Source organism: Bos indicus, chromosome 16, assembly GCF_029378745.1.
Source record: "Bos indicus isolate NIAB-ARS_2022 breed Sahiwal x Tharparkar chromosome 16, NIAB-ARS_B.indTharparkar_mat_pri_1.0, whole genome shotgun sequence".
NCBI lineage: Eukaryota > Metazoa > Chordata > Mammalia > Artiodactyla > Bovidae > Bos > Bos indicus.
The window spans coordinates 37,095,280-37,115,975 of record NC_091775.1 but is presented as its reverse complement, the minus strand read 5'-3'; the positions used below and the strand labels follow the sequence as shown (position 1 = coordinate 37,115,975).

The 20,696-nt window shown below is 42.3% G+C and overlaps 1 long non-coding RNA gene across 2 annotated transcripts in view; it reads right to left on the bottom strand.

Moving 5' to 3' along the window:
* The window catches only part of LOC109570695 (uncharacterized), a 28,771-nt gene extending 25,977 nt beyond the window's left edge, over nt 1-2,794 (bottom strand). For both annotated transcript variants that reach the window (XR_011560779.1, XR_011560778.1), the window contains exon 1: nt 2,502-2,794. This is a non-coding gene — a long non-coding RNA (uncharacterized lncRNA). The remainder of the gene's footprint in view (nt 1-2,501) is intronic.
* Between the last annotated feature and the right edge of the window lie 17,902 nt (nt 2,795-20,696).

The following is a 20,696-nucleotide window of genomic DNA, read 5'->3' as shown; positions in this document are numbered from 1 at the left end:
TCCCTCTTTCTTTATTGGTCTCTCCCCTTTGCCTTTTCTAACTCCCTCTCCAGCTTCCCTCTTTCCTCCCATTCATGTGACTTCCATGTTTCTTGCATCTCAAAGCTAAAGAGGGTGCAACTTCCCCACTTAAAATATTTCAACTAAATCTCAGTCCATCTCCTCATTTCTCCTTTTTTTTGGTAGATCTATCTCCACCCCTCCCCTCCGGCAAGTGCCTGAAGAGTCACACAGTATGAGTCACTGTGATATTAATAATGTCCTTTGTGTGGGAAGATGACATCACTAACCCACCATCAGTGGGCCATGTGCCCTTGAGCAATTTTCTCTATAGTAGGAACAGTGGGCATTGATGTCTTCCCACGCCCCAGCTCACTGCCCCTAAGAATAATTTTAAGAATTTGGGGGTATAGAAGCTGGACCCAGAATAGAACAAAGCCGATTTACTGTCTCCCAAGGTTTTGATCTAGGGCTGGAATAGTCTTAGGAGGCCCATGTCCCAAACTAGAAATAGTCAAAATATTTTAACTGATTTTATTTTATTTTTTTGCTTATGGTTAGTTTTGATTATTATTCTCTAATATGAAACAGATCGGGTGCTTCCCAATGATGAAGTCCTCAATGATAACATTCCCAGTTAGTGAGCATGGGTATGTTACATCACCTTTAATCTTCCCAGGATTAAATCCTCAGGAACCTGAAAATCACTGAGATTAAGTAATTTACAAAAACCACTGAGCTAGTAAGTAATAAATCCAGGAATGAATCTCCTTTTCTTTCTATGACACCATGCTGCCACATGTGCTACAGCTTCAGTCCCTCTCTTCTAGGATGCTAATAAAATGAACCTCAAAATATGGCCAAGAAGAGCCCCTGAGCAGCTTAAGTGACTTGGAGGTCCTCCTCTGGCTGACCTTCCCTTTCACAGTTACTTGCCTACGATGAATCTCAGACTCTTTCAGTCGCTGGAAATCGGATGGCTAATTTGTCCTCAGAGTTTTAAGTGTACATTTTTATAACTTGCTCTCTTATCCGTGGCATGGAAGTAGGATCCATTTCTGGCTTGCCCTTACTGGTCACTTATCTGCTCTAATTACTTGGATCAGCTAGTGCAGAAAGCAGCGTAAGCCACCTAAGAACAGTTTGTTTCCTTTCTGTCATGCCTGGAGAGTGATCTCTTCTTGACTGGAGTCAGCTGTGCTGTCCTAATGCTCCAAGATCAAGTGAGGGCTGGTAAATATCGGTCTGGTGCTGTGCTCTGGTGGCATTTCATCTGTGTCCTCCTTCCCTACCTAGATTGTAAGCAGGACAGACACTGCCTCTATGTTGATTATGGTGATGATACCTACAATGACAATAATAATCATAGATAACATACTATTTGATGCTCATGATATACCAGGAAATACACTATATGATTGCTGAAATGAGATTCCATAAGTGGTCTACTGACTTCAGACACCACATTTCCTCACTACTCTATATTGTTTCCCAAATTCTCATATGGGAAATTTGGGAAAAGAGAGAAAGAAGCCTCTTCTAATTGTAGGTCAGTTTTTCAGCTTTGAAGATTAGAGAGAACTCCCAATGAATTCTACAAACATTTGTTACATGCCTACTACATTCTAGCCTTTCTGCTAAATGGGATGGAGATTCAGATATATATATATATATATATATAAAATTTTAATCCAGCTTAAGAGACAAATATGCAAGGAAAAAGACTTTCAAGATGAACTGGGGCAAGGGAGGGGAACTAATATAAAATATAGTAGGAACCCAGAGGAAACAAGATTAAGTCTGATTAGGAGAATCTGGACTAGAATTTCTGTGGAGGCTGGCATCAAATTGGTCCTGGAAAGGTAAAAAAGATTTCTGTACATGGAGAAGAGGAAAGATATTTTCCACATAAGGAATCCACCAAAATTACTAATAATCACAGATATCATTGTTGGATATAAACTATATACCCACCATTATTCATAATACAATTATATCTATTGATTATTAAATCCCAATAGTAATATCAAGGATGAATTATTACTGTCTCCATTTTACATGTCAGAAAAGTAATGTTCTTGGAAATTTAAGTGGCTTGGCTAAGTGCAAGCTAGCTAAGGCATCTCTGGCTCAATATCCCACATCTTCCCTCTTCTCAGTATTGCCTTCACATCATATTTGTGTTGTGTTTCAGAGATGGGGATGTCATCCTTGTATAAGAACCACATTAATCAATCTATGAGGTTTTTTTTGCTCATTTAAATAAGATTTTCTTCATTGTCTAGAAAAAGATGCAGAAATAAATTGCTCAACCCTAGTCAAGGCATAATAAAAAATAATAGTATTATAACAGTATTATTATTATGTTTTCTCATATGTATTGAGTTTTAGTATCTGCCAGATACTGTTCTGAGTACCTTACAGATATTAATGAAATCATCCCTCACAGCCTACAGAGAAGGACGTCAATACATATCCACAAATCTAGGTTACAGGCTCACCTCTTATCTCATTTACTTCGTGCAGCTTTTAGCAGAGGTGGAGGTCAGAGGAAGAACATTTTCTTTGAAGTCTATTTTATTTAAATTCTATCTAAACTTCAGTCCTTCCCAGCTGCCTCCTTCCCTAGTGCCCCTCATCCCTTTCACGGAAATTCAGGGCCCACTTCTGAATCCAGTCTATTAGTGTCCCTGAGCAAATGGATTCCACTGCAATGCAGAGCAGGCTCTGCTGACTGAGGATTCCAAAGGTCCCCAAGTCTCCTCTGGTATAAAGGGCAGTGACGTGGATTGCATAGAATGGCTGCCAGCTTGGCTTGGAATACATTTGGATGCTTAAAATACCAGTTCAGTCAAAGGCTGGCCTGCCAAATGAATGCTGACTGGCAGGAAGCACAGACATTCCAGAGAAAGCTCCATCTCTCTTTAACCTGCAGTTCTCATCCGGAATTCACCTCAGAGTTTGCAACAAACAGCCAAGAGCTTCAAAAGTTTTTTGTATGTGTGTGTGCTGCAATAAAGAGATGAGAAAATGAAGGGAGCTGAGGGTGAACCCTTTCCTCCCTGAGCCTTCAGCCTGACCAGAGAAAACACACACCCGTGCTAACTGGTGTCACTGTCAATGAATGGTCACTGACCTACCTGAGGCTCCCTGGGACCCTTCCCATCCTCTTATCCCTAGTTCATTCAGTCCCTTTCTCTCCTTGACAAGAATTTCATACCTTTTCCTCCTATTTTAAACTTCCAACAACTCCCCTAATTCTCAACGGATGACGTTGCCTCTTATTTCCTGTAAGAATTAGAAACAACTAGAAAAGAGCTTCCACATGCTTCTGCCCAACAATCTCACAGAAGCTCTGCCTAGGAGCTATCTCAGGTCCAGTGTCAACGCATGAACTATCCATGGTCCTGGCTGAAGTCAACACCTATATTGTGTTGTGGGTCCCATCCCCTGGCACCTTCTCAAGGATTTTACTTCCTCCAGTGTTTCATCTCTTTCTCACATAATACATTTTCCTATCTGTATACAAACACATTGTTGTTTAGCTCACTTTAAGCCCATCTGTCAATCTCACTTCTGCCTTCAATTACTGCCCTGGTTCCCTGCTCCCCTTTATAGCAATGGTCATCAGAAGTTGTCTAAATGTGTTGTTTTCCTTGCCACTATTCTCATTCTCTCTTGAATTCATTCCAATCAGACTTTTCTCAGCATGCCTTAAAAACTGCTCTTGTCCATATGTTCAATCCCTTTCACACACACACAAACACCCTCAGAGGTGATTGAGTTAATTCTCACAGTTCATCCTACTTGACCTAACAGCAGCATTTGACCCTAAGGATCACGCTTTCCTTTCTGAATTTTTTTCCTTGAATATTATTCCTGGTTTCCTATCTACTTCATTGACTCCTTCTGAATCTCCTCTGTTAGTTCTTGCTTATATCCATGGCATCCCAGTGTACACAGGACCAGAGCTTGGCCTTCAGATAGCTTCAGCACCTGTACTCACTCCCTTGGTGATCTCCTCCAGTCTCACAGAATTAAATGCCATATCCGTGGTGAGGATTCCCTGTTTTATTTGCTGTTGCTGTTCAGTCACTAAGTTGTGTCTGACTCTTTTGCAACCCCAGCCTGCCAGGCTCCTGATCCATGGAATTTCCCAGGCAAGAATCCTGGAGTGGGTTGCCATTTCCTTCTCCTGGGGATCTTTGTGACCCAGAGATTGAACCTGCGTCTTCTGCATTGGAAGGCAGATTCTTTACCACTGAGCCACCTGGGAAACACCCAAATACTATTTTAGTAGCATCTTAATTGGTGTCCCTGTCTTCACACTTGCATCTTTCAGAGTGACCTTGATGCACTATAAGTTATATTGTGTCATTTTTCTGCTTATAACTCTCCAGTGGCTTCCAGCTTCAGAGGGGGGAATAGGAAAAACTAAGCTCTTTACTATAGGTAAACTGGCCTGAAAACTTAGTGATACAGAAATAAACCTAGCAAGGAGTTTCGAGGGAGTAATGGAAACAGAAACCTTATGAGCTGAAAAGTTAATTAGAGATGATAAAATAGAAGCAGCCAGAATAAGCTACTGTTTCAAAAACAGTGAAAGTCACTCAGTCATGTCTGACCCTTTGTGACCCCATGGTCTGTAGCCCGCCAAACTCCAATGTCCATGGAATCCTCCAGGGAAAAATACTGGAATGGGTAGCCATTCTCTTCTCCAGGGGATCTTCCTGACCCAGGGATCGAACTTGGGTCTCCCATATTGCAGGCAGATTTTTTACCGTCTGAGCCACAAGGGAAGCCCATTTCCAGTAAATAGAAGGAAAATAAAACAAGAGGGTAGATGCAGGTAGCTTAGGCGTAAGTGGGTATAGATAGAATAGATGTGGATGTATTTTTATGTTAAGGGTAGTTATGGGAAAGGAAGAGGTAGTTACTAAAAAGAGACAGTGTTATAGCCCCAGAGGAAGCAGAAAGGGAAGAAAACCTGGAGGTTCAGTTGAAAGAAGCAGCTTCTGACAAGAGGCAGAACATATACTGTAATGAGGCAGAAATCAAGGAAAAGATTGGTTCAATACAGGTAAGCTTGTTGGTGACAGGGGTAGAAATCAAAGGTAATAAAGTGATCAATGTGATTTCAAAGTTTCAGTAATACTGATCACACTCATTGAAGAAGCTAAGGTATTTTAAAAATCAGTACCAAATTTGTAGCAAACATATACTAGTAAATTAAAGCAGAGGTCAATTCTGGATGAATTTTCCTTCTTTAAAAAAATAGTTTTTAATATTAAAGTTCTGCAGCACATATTCTAATTTGATATCAAGTCTCTATCACAATGTAGAATACCAGTGTTTCCAAACTGGTGGTGTGCCAAAACCAAAGATTCAAAAGTAGATTCCAATAAATCTATTTTATTAAAAACAACAATGTCAGGTTTCCATTGTTATTTCAAAGCATCAATCAATAAACTCGTTATTTAAAGTTTTTAATCACAAAATAGAAGCTTAAAAATGCCCAGGTCATACTAAAACATATTATATGGCAGTCAGGGAACTCCAGTGAGCTTGCTGATAACTCAGTAAGTCAGTTTATCACTCAGATAAGCAAGGTTAACTACTGTGCATGTTTTTACTAGTATGCAGATTCACATGTGTTCTTTCCTAATCATATATTATTTGGTGTATACACATAATGAATGTATACCCATGATTAACCAATGTTCACATGAAGGCAGCTTAAGTCATGTTACTGTTGAAATATACTAGGTTATTAGAGAGCATAAGAATTATAAGAAGCTTGTAAACTTTCCCCAAGATGCTCTTCAGCAGACACATGTTAAATGTATTTGTTCCAAATCCTCTTGCTTTCCCTATCTTGGGCTTCCCTGGTGGCTCAGATACTAAAGCATCTGCCTGCAATGCGGGAGACCTGGGTTTGATCCCTGGGTCAGGATGATCCCCTGGAGAAGGAAATGGCACCCCACTCCAGTACTCTTGCCTGGAAAATTCCATGGATGGAGGAGCCTGGTAGGCTACAGTTCATGGGATTGCAGAGTTAGACACGATTGAGCAACTTCACTGATTCACTGGTTCCCTATCTTGGCAAACACTGCACTATACGTTCAGTCTTTGGACACTGAAACATTGAATCTTTCTATTCATTTTTCTCTCTCAACCCCTATACACAATCAATCAATTACATCACCAAGACTGAAGATGCTTCCTCTTTAACATCTCTTGAATAAAATCTCTAACCCTCCTACAAGCCTCAGTGCAAGCTCTCATCACTTGACAAGATAACTAACATTTTCCCCAATATCCTGCTTCCTGTGTAATTTCCCTCCAAGCTATAGCCATACTGCTTCTACTACTCCAATTCCAAACCTTTGAGAGTTTCCTACAGCTTTCAGGGCAAAGCTCAAACTCCTAAGTAAGATTAAACTACAAGGCCCTGAATGGTGTGACTACTACCTGATTCTGATCTTATTCCTCCTGACTTTATCCTGCCTCTCATCTTATGTCAAACCTATATATGTTTCAATAAAGACAACAATGAGTGCCTTACAATACAAGAGCATGACCAAATGCTACCCCCTTAACTGGAATTCCTCCCGTGTCCAATGACTAGCTAACTCCTATTTTTTCTTCAAAGCAGAGTTCTGAATTTGATATATACTTTAAGGGTTTTGTTTTTGTAGGAGGAATAGGTTTGTCCTAATATAACCCTAGCCTTCCTTCTGATCACCCTTGATTCAACAGTGTGTATTTCTAGAAATTGGAAAACAACTGAATGCTTCTTATGAGAGAGAACTATAATGCAAAGAATTGGTCAGGATAAAAGGATGATATTCCAAAGAATAGCAAAGAGAAATAAGAAAGCTTTCCTCAGTGATCAATGTGAAGAAATACAGGACAACAATAGAATGGGAAAGACTAGAGATCTCTTCAAGAAAATTAGAGATATCTAGGGAACATTTCATGCAAAGATAGGCATAATAAAGGACAGAAATGGTATGGACCTAACAAGCAGAAGATATTAAGAAGAATTGGCAAGAATACAAAGAAGAACTATACAAAAAAAGATATTAATGACCCAGATAACCACAATGGTGTGATCACTCACCTAGAGCCAGACATCCTAGAATGCCAAGTGGGCCTTAGGAAGCATCACTACAAACAAAGCTAGTGGAGGTGATGGAATTTCAGTTGAGCTATTTCAAATTCTAAAAGATGATGCTGTTAAGGTGCTGCACTCAATATGCCAGCAAATTTGGAAAACTCAGCAGTGGCCACAGGACTGGAAAAGGTCAGTTTTCATTCCAAACCCAAAGAAAGGCAATGCCAAAGAATATTCAAACTACCACACAATTGCACTCATCTCACATGCTAGCAAAGTAATGCTCAAAATTCTTCAAGCAAGGCTTCAAAAACACATGAACTTCCGAATGTTCAAGCTGGGTTAGAAAAGGCAGAGGAACCAGAGATCAAATCGCTGACATCTGCTGGATCATCGAAAAAGCAAGAGAGTTCCAGAAAAACATCTACTTCTGCTTTTTTGACTATGCCAAAGCCTTTCATTGTGTGGATCACAGCAAACTGTGGAAAATTCTTAGAGAGATGGGAATACCAGACCACGTGACCTGCCTCTTGAGAAACCTATATGCAGGTCAGGAAGAAACAGTTAGAACTGGACATGGAACAGACTGTTTCCAAGTCGGGAAAGGGAGTACGTCAAGGTTGTATACAGTCACCCTGCTTATTTAACTTACATGCAGAGTACATCATGAAAAATGCTGGGCTGGAAGAAGCACAAGCTGGAATCAAGATTGCCGGGAGAAATATCAATAACCTCAGATATGCAGATGACACCACCCTTATGGCAGAAAGTGAAGAGGAACTAAAAAGCCTCTTGATGAAAGTGAAAGTGGAGAGTGAAAAAGTTGGCTTAAAGCTCAACATTCAGAAAACTAAGATCATGGCATTGGGTCCCATCACTTCATGGGAAATAGATAGAGAAACAGTGGAAAGAGTGACAGACTTTATTTCTTTGGGCTCAAAAATCACTGCAAAAAAAAAAAATCACTGCAGATGGTGACTGCAGCCATGAAATTAAAAGACACTTGCTCCTTGGAAGAAAAACTATGACCAAACTAGACAGCATATAGCAGAGACAGTACTTTGCCAACAAAGATCCATCTAGTCAAACCTATGGTTTTTCCAGTGGTCATGTATGGATGTCAAAGTTGGACTATAAAGAAAGCTGAGCACCAAAGAATTGATGCTTTTGAACCGTGGTGTTGGAGAAGACTCTTGAGAGTCCCTTGGACTGCAAGGAGATCCAACCAGTCCATCCTAAGGGAAATCAGTTCTGAATATTCCTTGGAAGGTCTGATGCTGAAGCTGAAGCTCCAATAATTTGGCCACCTGATGTGAAGAATTGACTTATTTGAAAAGACCCTGATGCTGGGAAAGATTGAAGGCAGGAGGAGAAGGGGACAACAGAGGATGAAATGGTTGGATGGCATCACCGACTCAATGGACATGAGTTTGAGCAAGCTTTGGGAGTTGGTGATGGACAAGGAAGCCAAGTGTGCTGCAGTTCATGGGGTCACGAAGAGTTGGACACAACTGAGCAACTGAACTGAAAAGGAAAAGACTAGTGGCATATCCACCTTCAAAAGAGAAATGCACCGGAAGTATTGAATACTCTATTCTGATGTGACATAACATGGATTTTTCTTCACGCCTATACTGAAATATGTCGTTGGCAATGTGTTAATAATGCAGCATATAAACCTTCTTCTTTAAAAAGAGGTAGATGTAATTGTACATACTTTTTAAAGATAGTTATAGAAACACAAAATATACAAGAGTTAAACAGTAAGAAACAAAAGTAATCTTGCTTTGGCGATTCAGAAGGTACTAGAAATCTCATGATATAATTCACTAGATTATAGATGCTCAAAAATATCTGATTGGACAGAATTCTCTAGATAATAGAATGGCACCTAAGTACTATATGTCTCAAATTTCCTGGGACAAGTCTGTTCCATTTAAATGAAAATAAAAATTCCTATTCAGATCATATGCCCTTATTTAATGCATAATTTATTTCTATTTCAACTCTGGGTACTTAGTTTAGGAGTTTAGGGGGTACAAGTCTTAACTCTCTTTTCTGGCACTGAATCACGAAGGAGAAATATAAGATACTTCTTTTCCCAATTTTTAATGTATATTTCAAATTCTCTCTCCTCCACAAGGCTTTCTGGAAAGTAAGATGCTGACACATGTGCAGTGACCAGCTTTCTAGATGAGTGGACAGAGAAAGAAAGCTGATTTATAGTATTTGCCAATTTTCAAGCTGTAAATACTCTTACTATGGCCACTTTCAAACTACCAATGGTTTAACAGTCAGTTTGCAATATTGACATATATTTAAGTTAACTCATGAGAGCAAATTCAAGTCAGCTCCACAGTAGCACTGTTTCCAGGCAACACTGGTCCACAGTGCTTGTCTGAGCTCTGATGCATTCATAGCCTATGCCATCCCACAGTAATCTCCACACCACACTTACCGATGATCACCTTGTACTCTGACACAGTTAAAACTTACCTGAATTTTGTGCTCCTATAAAACACTAAAAGTTAATAAATTCCTCCATTCTTTTGTTCCTCCGAACTTTTGGGTTCTAAAGTAGATAACCACAAGGTCCTCCAATATTGTTAATATTCTGAAATTAGACCCTTCCTTGAGATTCTCATTCATCTGTCTCTACAATGCCAAGTCTCCTTCCTTCCTTTTCTTTGAGACATTATGTGTGGGGGGTGTGTGTGTGTGTGTGTGAACATAATTCTTTTTATCCCAGAGTGTTTATACCCCAGAGTGCAATTGACAGGTCATAGAATAATCACTTAAAAAAAAAAAAAAAAAAACTACCAAGCTGTTTTCCAGAGTGGGTGTATCTTCCCACCAAAAAAATATGAGAGAGCCAGACTTTCTGCATCCTTGTCAGGATTTGGTATTGTCATTATTTTATTTTAGCCGCTCTTTTTGGTATATAGTAATAGTCCATCATAGTCTTCATTAGCATTTGCCTGATGGATAAAGATGTTGAACATTTTTTTGTGCTTATTTGCCATTTGTACCTCATCTTTGGTGAAATGTTTCTTAATGTCGTCTACCTGTTCTCTAATCAGATTGCTTATTTTTTCACCATTGAATTTTGAGAGCTCTTTATATATTTTAGACCATTGTCCTTTGTTGGTTATGTGATTGGCAAATATTTTCCCATGGTCTGTAGCTTATCTTTTCATCCATTTCATAGGGTCTTTTGAAAAAGTCTTAACAAAGACTTTTTAAAATGTATTTATTTGGCTGCCTCCAGTCTTAGCTGTGGCACACGGGACCTTCCTCGTGGCACTCAAGCTCTTTGTTGCCACATGCAGGCTTCTCCACTTGTGGTGTTCGGGCTTCTTTGGGCTTCTTTCTAGCTGTAGGATATGGGCTTAGTTAATGCAGGTAAAATCTTAGTTCCCTGACGAGGGATTGAACCCTAGTCCCCTCCATTGGAAGGCAGATTCTTAACCACTGGACCACCAGGGAAGTCCCTTAACAAAGACTTTTAATTTTGAAGTCCAATTTATCCCTTTCTTCTTTCAGAACCTACACTTTTGGTGCTATTATTTAAGATCTCTTCATCAAACCTTTGGTGAGACATTCCTTATTAATGAGTGTCCGTTGTGTTGCAATAGCCCGAATTAAATCATCTCCTTCATTGTCTGGTGTGTTTTGTCTTTCACCACTCTTTGTTGTTAGTTTATTAGTATCCTGAAGCCTACCCCAATTCCTAGTTGGATTACACTATGAGGCAGTGGGGCATCCTAAGGGGCACTAGTGGTGCAGGAGACAAGGGTTAGATCCCCTGCAGTAGGAAGGAGCAACCCACTCCAGTATTCTTACCTGGAGAATCCCATGGACAGAGGAGCCTGGTGGGCTACAGTCCACAGGGTCACCAAGAGTCGGACATGACTGAAGCAACTAGCACAGCACAGCACGTGAGGGCAGTTAACTATCCATCTCTTGGGCCCATCGGGAGCAGGAAGACTCAGATCCCTGCATACCGGCCCTAAATGTGTTTTGATGCCCCCCATTGAGGTACCCCTGCAACACTGCTTGTTCTGATTAGAGGTCTCCAGATAGAAGAACAGGAGCAACTCAGAGCCTGAACTGAGACCCATGGGCACAAGCCTTCTCTTCCACATATTAATACTAGGAACCCTCCCTCACTTTGATGCAATACCACTGACCTGTAAGCATGGTGGTCCAGAGGGATTGGATAAATGAAGACCTACCACTTTCCTTCCTTCCCGATGCCCCGCCTATAATGCCTTCATCCATGAATACAAGCTAAGCCCCTGAGGCAATATCTAGGTTTGCTACCAGCTAGTTAGCCTGATATCACCTTTGCCCCCAGAGTAGGGCCCCCTGTTGCCCTATCAGTCTTGCCCTGCAAAACTCATTAAAAACACAAGATCTCAGGCCCCAGATACACCAGATGGAAACCTGTCTTTTTTTTAATATAAATTTATTTATTTTAATTGGAGGTTAATTAATTTACAATATTGTATTGCTTTTGCCATACATCAACATGAATCTGCCACAGGTATACACGTGTTCCCCATCCTGAACCCCCCTCCCTCTTCCCTCCGGTACCATCCCTCTTGGACTCTGTGAGAGAGGGAGAGGGTGGGATGATTTGGGAGAATGGCATTGAAACATGTATAATATCATATATGAAATGAATCGCCAGTGCAGATTCAATGCATGATACTGGAAACCTGTCCTTGAACAACATCCCAGGTGATTTATTTGAGGGGTGTGGCTGCTGTAAAGTGTGACAGATGAAATACTGTGTGCAGAGGAGGGGCTCCTAATCCACTTTGAGGGGTCTCAAGGCAAGCTCTTGCTAAGAGGTGACATCTAAGTAGGGTCTTAATGTCTGCACCCAGCTGCCTGCGAATGTCAACAAGCACAGAATGAGAGCAGAGGGCTGCTGCCCACGCCATCCTTCCTTCTCTCTTCTTCCACTGCTCCTGGCCCTCTGCAGCCACACTCCACACCCTTGCTCCATGCCTAGCACTCTCAAGGGCACCTCACACCATCTGGGTAAGGAGAAACCCCCTTGGCTCAGTGAATCCCTCACTCTGAGAATGGCTTCCACCCCTAATAGAGAGCAAGTGCTTCTTTTGGAAAGATTTTTCTCACTGTGTTCCTTGGATGAAGGGATGACTGATGGCTTGATGAATTGAATGCTGAACTCTGACTTTCAGGTACTAAATATAGACCCCTGCACATGCTGGGAGAGCTAAATTTAGCAGAGCTGGCTTGGGAGGGGGGAGGAGGGGTTTCGGGGGCTTCCCCCCAACCCCCCCTGCAAGAATGGCTATAAGCAGCTCTGAGTAGTGCCCCAGCAGCTGCTGCAGCCTACAATTACTTTTTATTATTCCTGTCAGGGAAGGAGGAGCTCTGGAAATATCATCCCTGGTTTATTTGTTTGTTACGGGAGTCTGCCAAGGGTCATTTTTTGATTTTTTAGGAACACAAGGACAAGTGCAGATCAAGGAGGCTTCCCTCTGCCTCCATCTGATTTGTTTTCTTCTATGTAGGTTACAGTCAGGTGTTCTCCTCCTCAAGCTGAGTTCCCATCTCCTGGTGGGTTATTGCTAATTCTGTCCTCTGCTGCCCCAGATCTTCTCTGTTTAGTTAGATGGAAGGGCACTAATTATGTAGAGTGAAGGTCAGAATGAGAGTGGATCTCTCATGCTGCCAAATTGCAATGCCCTGAAGTGTCTGTTCTGGTTAAAAATCCCAGTGGCCTGGCGTACTTCGGGAAAAACCACTTAGCTGCTCATCTTTGTTCAGGCTAGGGTGAAGGCAAAGAAGTAAGATCCTTGGTCCTCACCTCTCTTCCAGTAGAGTGAGAAGAGAACATCAATGCAGCACTTAGCCCCTCCTGGCAGAAAGCAGCAGTCGATACAGGGTGGCATCAGTTTAGCACACAAAATGTTCTCCTGGCTCTGCATCCACTGCATGGTCCCCCTCACCCTATCGGCTACCAGTGGGTGGAGAAGCCACAGTAAATATCCACTTGCTGTTTTTCCTTTATTAACAAGAACACATATTCCTCTCCTATGATAAGATGGAGATAACTCTCACCTGCATGTTGATTGCTGTCTTTGGCTAATGACAACTAAAAATTCATTCTGAACAACCTCTACATTTTCCATTAATTAGGCTTAATGATGTGGCCTGAGTAAAGAAAAGAGAAAAAACATCTCCTTGTCTTCCAATGAATAAATATGATTTAGTTAATTCCACTGTGTTTTCTCTCACTGCTTCCTGGCTCCCCAATCACATGAGTTAGAGGACCTCTGGGGTAGATGTACCATATCACCAAGGAGCACAGACCGAGAGCCCTTTACTCTAGACCGTTTCTCTCTGAGCTTCCTTCCTCCCACTTGTGTCTCTGAGAAACTGGCTGGACTCACTTCCAGAAAAAGGAGATGAGACAGAGTCTGGCCCATTGATTGTTTAAAAGACTTAATGCCCAGAAGTTTGGGCGATTGTAATTTAAGGGCTCTCAGGCCAGGCTCTGAGAATTTGTGCTTGTGTGCTCAGTCATGTCTGACTCTTTGTGACCACATGGACTGTAGCCCACCAGGCTCCTCTGCCCATGGGATTCTCCTAGAATACTGGGATATATTTCCATGCTCTCCTCCAGGGGATCTCCCAGACCCAGGGATCAAACTCACATCTATTATGTCACCTGCACTGGCAGGCGGATTCTTTACCACTAGAACCTGGAAAGCCCATACTTCATGGCACCACAGGCTATTAACCAGTTTTATATCTATTAGCAAATTCATTTCAGCATTCCTGATTCCATGTGTGTGTTCTTCAAATTCTCCTTTGAATAGATTTTAGCATCTTACTCATTCCCTAATTAGTAGATGGGTTAAATAAAATGTTTGAAATTTATTCATTATGTATTTGCATATGAATCATGATTTTAACCTTTTGAAAATTGTACTTTAGCATAACTCCTGTATTTAATGTTAAGAGCTATCATATCATATTAATAATCACTCCCTCTATCAACTTTAGTTTCCATTTTCTTAAAAGGAAAGCAATAGCAGTGAAAGAAGAAAAAATTATCTCCCTATACCAGACTTAATTCAGCAGTTCAGAGTGTCAGTACAGAAGGGCTCTTCTGTTGTTTCCTAACTTATCATAAGTAAAGGAAGGAGACAATTACATGTATTCAGGTTTATTTTCTAGGTACTCTTGTGTATGTTGTCAAATTTATACCTCACAGCAACCTTGTGATAAAATTATTGTTGTGATCATCATTATTATAAAACAGTTACTCTTTATTAGCCACTCTTTTAAACTCTATGCATATAGTATCATATTTAATCATTGCAGCAACCCTATGGGGTAGGTACTATTGTCCTCTTTTTCCAGATGAAGAAACTGAGGTGTCAGGAGATTCAGCAACTCACCTAAGATCACAGCTAATAAGCAGTGGATTCTGTATTCAAGCCCAGGCAGTTTAACTTCAGAGTTTGAGCTCTTAACCACTTTTTATTTAACTCCACTTAACAGATGAGACGGAGAAGGCAATGGCACCCCACTCCAGTACTCTTGCCTGGAAAATCCCATGGATGGAGGGAGTGACTTCACTTTCGCTTTTCACTTTCATGCATTGGAGAAGGAAATGGCAACCCACTCCAGTGTTCTTGCCTGGAGAATCCCAGGGACGGCGGAGCCTGGTGGGCTGCCGTCTATGGGGTCGCACAGAGTTGGACACGACTGATGCGACTTAGCAGCAGCAGCAACAGATGAGAAAACTGACAGTGAAGTTACTTGCCTAATAACAAAAGGCAAGTAAATGACAGGGCCAAGATCTCTACCCAGGTCTGCCAGACTTTAAAGGCCAGCTTCCTCTACCAGAGCAAAGAGAGTGACTATTACTGAAGTTGAATACAAGCTGAAATGTACCTACAGCTTTTGTCCTGTTGACAACCTGATCAGATTTACTGGATGCTTGGGGCTAGTGCACTGGGACGACCCAGAGGGATGGTATGGGGAGGGAGGAGGGAGGAGGGTTCAGGATGGGGAACACATGTATACCTGTGGCGGATTCATTTTGATATTTGGCAAAACTAATACAATTATGTAAAGTTTAAAAATAAAATTAAATTAAAAAAAATACAGCAATCATTCAAAATAACTCACATCTTGTTCCTCCAAAGCAGAAAATCAGCTGGAAGGAAAGCTGTTAGGTATTTGAACCTACAGGAAAAAAGCATATGACACTTTGCATCTCCCTTAAGAATTTCAGGTACCATATTCAGCCCTGTGCTTTATTAATCTGGCCTCTTTCCTATTTGTTACCATTATCTCGCAAGACCTAGAAGGCAGAAATACACCCTGAAAGGCCTTGCCTGGTACCTTGTAGAGAAAAAAAAAAAACTCAAATATTGTGGGATGCAACCACCTGATTGGTGCAGCATGGAGATGCCTACTCAGCTGAGATGTTGCCCTGTGTCCCAAACACGATGACTCCAGCAGAGCTTCTCTGAGGTACTAGGTGCTGGGGTGGGCAGCTGTGGGCCACGGTTTAGGAGACTCAAAGATGCGGAGGAGTCTGGCTGAGATCATAAGGAAGAATCTTGCTGCTTTAATTCCTCCTCCTGCAAAGCAGCTCCAAGACCTCTGGCCTTTTCCTCTCCCCTCGGCTCCCTCCCTTCCCTGCACACCCCCACCTATTGTCACAAACAAGCCCCAATAAGGCAGCTTTCCCACCATCTCCAGCCCTGCCCACCCTAAGCATTGCCAAATTAGGGCTTTGCCTCCCAGCACCACGGCTAGAAGCTCATAAACCCTCCTCCGCCCCTGCTGCCTTCCCCTCACTGCAGCGCTATGGTCTTGCGGCACCTCCACACGCAGCTTTGCAAGCGGGCATCTGCACTGCGGGGCTGCCTCACCGGATCTCCCTGCCCCCGCCTGGCTTCTGTTCTCCTCTGTGCACTGCTGCCTGCAGCTTACATAAGCCCCGCGCACGCACATATGCAGTGAATTCATCTTCTCCTTTATGGAAGCTCCTCTGGCATGACAGGGAAGCTGAAATGCTACTAGATGTTCCCCCCCTGCCCGGGAGCTGTCAAGTCGTCACGCCCTAAAACAACAAATTCAGCAGCTGCAATACCCTCTGACAGGGCTGAAAGCCCTGAATTGAGAACTCCGTCCTAAGGAAATAGGAACTGTTGAGAAGGGGTATCTGAGCAAGTGTTTTAACCTCTGGGCTGTATCTGAGCAAGTGTTTTAACCTCTGGGCTAGCGCAGCATTGCATCTAATCAGTTGGGTCCACCTGCCAGCCGCACTGGCCTGAGCAGAGCCAGCCAAAGTCATCAGATCTACTTTGCCAAGAGAAAGGAAGGACAAACTGGTTTGTGTCGAATCTTCTCAATTACTGCATAGACTGATTGACGTAGTAGGTATTTGCTTCCTGCTTGGCTTTACTAGGATGTTCTATTCTGAAAACCTTAAACATCTTACCTGGTGGCAAGGGGATAGTCCTAATTTCCTGCTTACAGGATTGAGTGGCCCCGTGGTCTCCTCTCATTTCCCACCAGCCACAGCCACTCTCTTCCACTCCCAGGAGGCTCTCAAGTTTCCCATCAGGAAGCCCAGGACACAGGAACGTCTGTCCTTTACAGTCACAGGGACTCTCCTTGTCCCACCAAGCAAAAGGCTATCAAGCTGAGTTCACCAATCCATCTGCCTTGTTAGATGTAGATGGAGCCACAGAATGTCTTTCTAGTGTGGACAGAGCATTTTGCCGGATCTGATTCATCACCCTCAGGAGCAGGAAGAGGGAACTCCTTCCCATCAATACTATGGGGCTAAGTAGGGAGATTCATGGAAAGGGCCCTCCTCTGTCCTGGCTATCTCGTGGGGACTCTTACTGCTCTGTCAAGTTCAGCCTTGCAAAAGTTAGCCCTCCCAGGTGACTCAGTGGGCTTCCCTGGTAGCTCAGTTAGTAAGAATCCACCTGCTATGCAGGAGACCTCGATTCGATTCCTGGGTCCGGAAGATTCCGTTGGAGAAGGGATAGACTACCCACTCCAGTGTTCTTGGGCTTCCCTGGTGGCTCAGATGGGAAAGAATCTGCCTGTAATGTGGGAGACCTGGGTCTGGTCCCTGGGTTGGGAAGATCCCTTGGAGGAAGGCATGGCAACCCATTCCAGTATTCTTGTCTGGAGAATCCCCATGGACCAAGGAGCCTGACTGCCTACAGTCCATGGGGTTGCAAAAAGTCAGACATGACTGAGTGACTAAGCACAGCACAGATGACTCAGCAGTAAAAATCCACCTGCAGTGCAGGAGACGTGGATTTGATCTCTGAGTAGGGAAGATCGCCGGGAGAAGAAAATGACAACCCACTCCAGTATTCTCGGCTGGGAAATCCCATGGACAGAGGAGCCTGGCAGGCTATAGTCCATGGGGTCACAAGAGTCAGACATGACTTGGTGACTAACAACAACAATAGAAACGGAAGAGATATGGATTTGACAGGGAGCTGCTCTAGAAATAGGGTGACATAGGCTGACCGACCATCCCAGTTTGTCCTGGGTTTAAAGGAGGACACAGGACATTCTGTTGGGAAAGTCCCAGGCAGGCTGGGACCAATCGTGCAACCAAGGCAGGGGTAGGGGTAAAGCAGATTTTTCTTGGCAACTCAAGCTCTGGACTGAAAGGATGTTTTTTTCCTTCCCAAAGCATGCAAGAGAGTACCTGCTCCCTGACAAAGGACAAGGAGGAGGACATCTCATATCCATTGATAAACAGAAACTACTGCAAATATAAAAAGACAATTCTGGGAGAAGGTGTCAAGAAATCTAATGGGTTAACAACGTTCAGGACATTTAATCTTCAGCTGTGCCTTGTTTGTGCCAGCTGGAATGGTATAAGTCATAAAAAGGACTCCATATCCATGATGGCAGGATGGCATCCCCACATTCCACCCCTGGCTGTACTCACTGCATCAACCTCTCCCCCCACCCCCACAACTTAAACTTAGAATAGTAACAGCAGTCCTCTGCGCGGCATTTCCTGGGCATTGGATGTGAGCCTCTCAAAAGCAGGCAGCTACAGCATAATGGAAAGAGTCCTCACCTAGAAGTCAGGGCACCTAAGTCCATTTTCTTCTTAGTCCCCTCTGACTCCATGACCTTGGTCAAGCACTTAACCTTCTCTCTACTGTAAAAGGGAGAAAACATTCCTATTCCACTTCTCCCTTCCTGGCTGTGAGGATCAAATGAAGTGACCTGGCTCTCAAGAACCCTAAGAGAGTTGGACTTTGATCTGCAGTTCCCAGGATGTCCTAAGTATTCCAAGCTAGCTCAACTTTTGCCCCAGCTTTGGGAAACATCACATCCACTCCCTTGGATTTTTTTGTGTATCTTCCTTCTCGTGCCTCTTCTGAAGGTATAAATTGAACTTCTTTCCAGGGATGTTTTGACCGAATTTACACTCCTTTAGGCACTGGTGACCCACTCCAGTACTCTTGCCTGGAAAATCCCATGGATGGAGGAGCCTGGTAGGCTGCAGTCCATGGGGTCGCTAAGAGTCGGACCCAACTGAGCGACTTCACTTTTACTTTTCACTTTCATGCATTGGAGAAGGAAATGGCAACCCACTCCAGTGTTCTTGCCTGGAGAATCCCAGGGACGGCGGAGCCTGGTGGGCTGCTGTCTATGGGGTTGCACAGAGTCGTACACGACTTAGCAGCAGTGAATTAGCAGCAGCAGCAACAATCATTCAGTCCAATGGTCAGATCTTCAAAGATAGGAGTGGGCTGGAGACCAGTCATAACCAGAGGCTAAAAGCCTATGGCAACAACTCAGTTGGGAGAATTTGAAGATCGACTCTCCGTGGAATAACTGAGCCCCTAGGAGACCAGCCTTTGAGATTTGTATCTGCAAATTGTCTCTGCAACTTACCTCATGATTGCTCTAAACTTCAAATACATCATCATTAAAGCAGGGGTGGGGCAGGGGAAGCAGGAAATGGTAAATATTTTGCCCTGTTTGTAGGATTGTGAGGGCTAAATATCACGATGATCTTTGGTAAACTATAGAATGTAGTATATTTTAAATATGAAAGCCCAAAGCAATCGATTTTTTTAAATTGTGGTAAAATATGTACTAAGAATATGTAATTTTTATCCATTTTAGGAGTTCAATTCAGTGGTATTAATTACACTCACAACATCATGGAACCATTACCACTATCTTTTTCCACAGATTTTTCATCACCCTAAACAGAAATTTTGTACGTATTAAAGCAATAACTCTCCATTCCTGTATTCCCTCAGCTCCTGTTAATCTCTGATTTACTTTCTAGCTCTATGAATTTCCCTTTTTTTATTATAGATATTTCATATCAATGAAATCATATAATATTTGTCCTATTGTGTCTGTCTTATTTCACTTAACGTTTTCAAGGTTTATCATATTATAGTATGTTTCAGAATATTATTCCTTTTTATGACTGAATAATATTACATTGTATTATATACAACATTTTGTATATCTTTTCAACTGTTGCTGAACACCTGAGCTGTTTTAATTTTTCACGCATTATAAATCATGCTACAGTGAACATTGGTATACAAGTGTGTTCGGGCCCTTGTCTTCAGCTTTTTTCCAGAGCACAGTTGCTGGGTGATATGGTAATTCTATGTTTAGCTCCTTGAGGAACCAACAGACTGTTTTCCACAGGGGTTTCTCCATCTTACATTCTCACCAGCAGTATATGAAGGGTCCAGTTTCTCCACATTCTCACCAACACTTGCTACTTTCTCTTTTGTTTTGTTTTGCTTTTATAGCCATCCTAGGAGATGTGAAGTAATATGTTGATTTTTTTCAAGATGCATGCAATCTTCAGACATAAGCCATCAATCAGTATAGATATGTGAATTGAGTTCAACTACAGACAGATTGCTTCATTTAGAAAGAGACACTGATGCATAGAACATTCTTATGGACTCTGTGGGAGAGGGAGAGGGTGGGAAGATTTGGGAGAATGGCATTGAAACATGTAAAATATCATGTATGAAACGAGTTGCCAGTCCAGGTTCGATGCATGATACTGGATGCTTGGGGCTAGTGCACTGGGACGACCCAGAGGGATGGTATGGGGAGGGAGGAGGGAGGAGGGTTCAGGATGGGGAACACATGTATACCTGTGGCGGATTCATTTTGATATTTGGCAAAACTAATACAATTATGTAAAGTTTAAAAAATAAAATTAAATTTAAAAAAAAAGAATTAAAGAAAAAAAAAAAGAAAGTATTTCTTGACCAGAGTACACTGCGTATTCAGGAGAGGGATGAGAGAACTGGAAATAAAGATGAACTCAAAATTAGAGAAGTTGGCCCAACCAATCAGGCAGCAGAAGAAATATTTGCCAAGTGGTTATTGATGCTAAGAAAGGGCTCAAGACTTCCAGCATCCGTTGTTCAGGTTAATCTTGTTTTTCATTTAATGTCATGGATCCGTAAAATCTGTATCACAGTAATTTATGAAACTATATTTTTTTGTGCTGTTGTGCATTGGTGAGATGCAT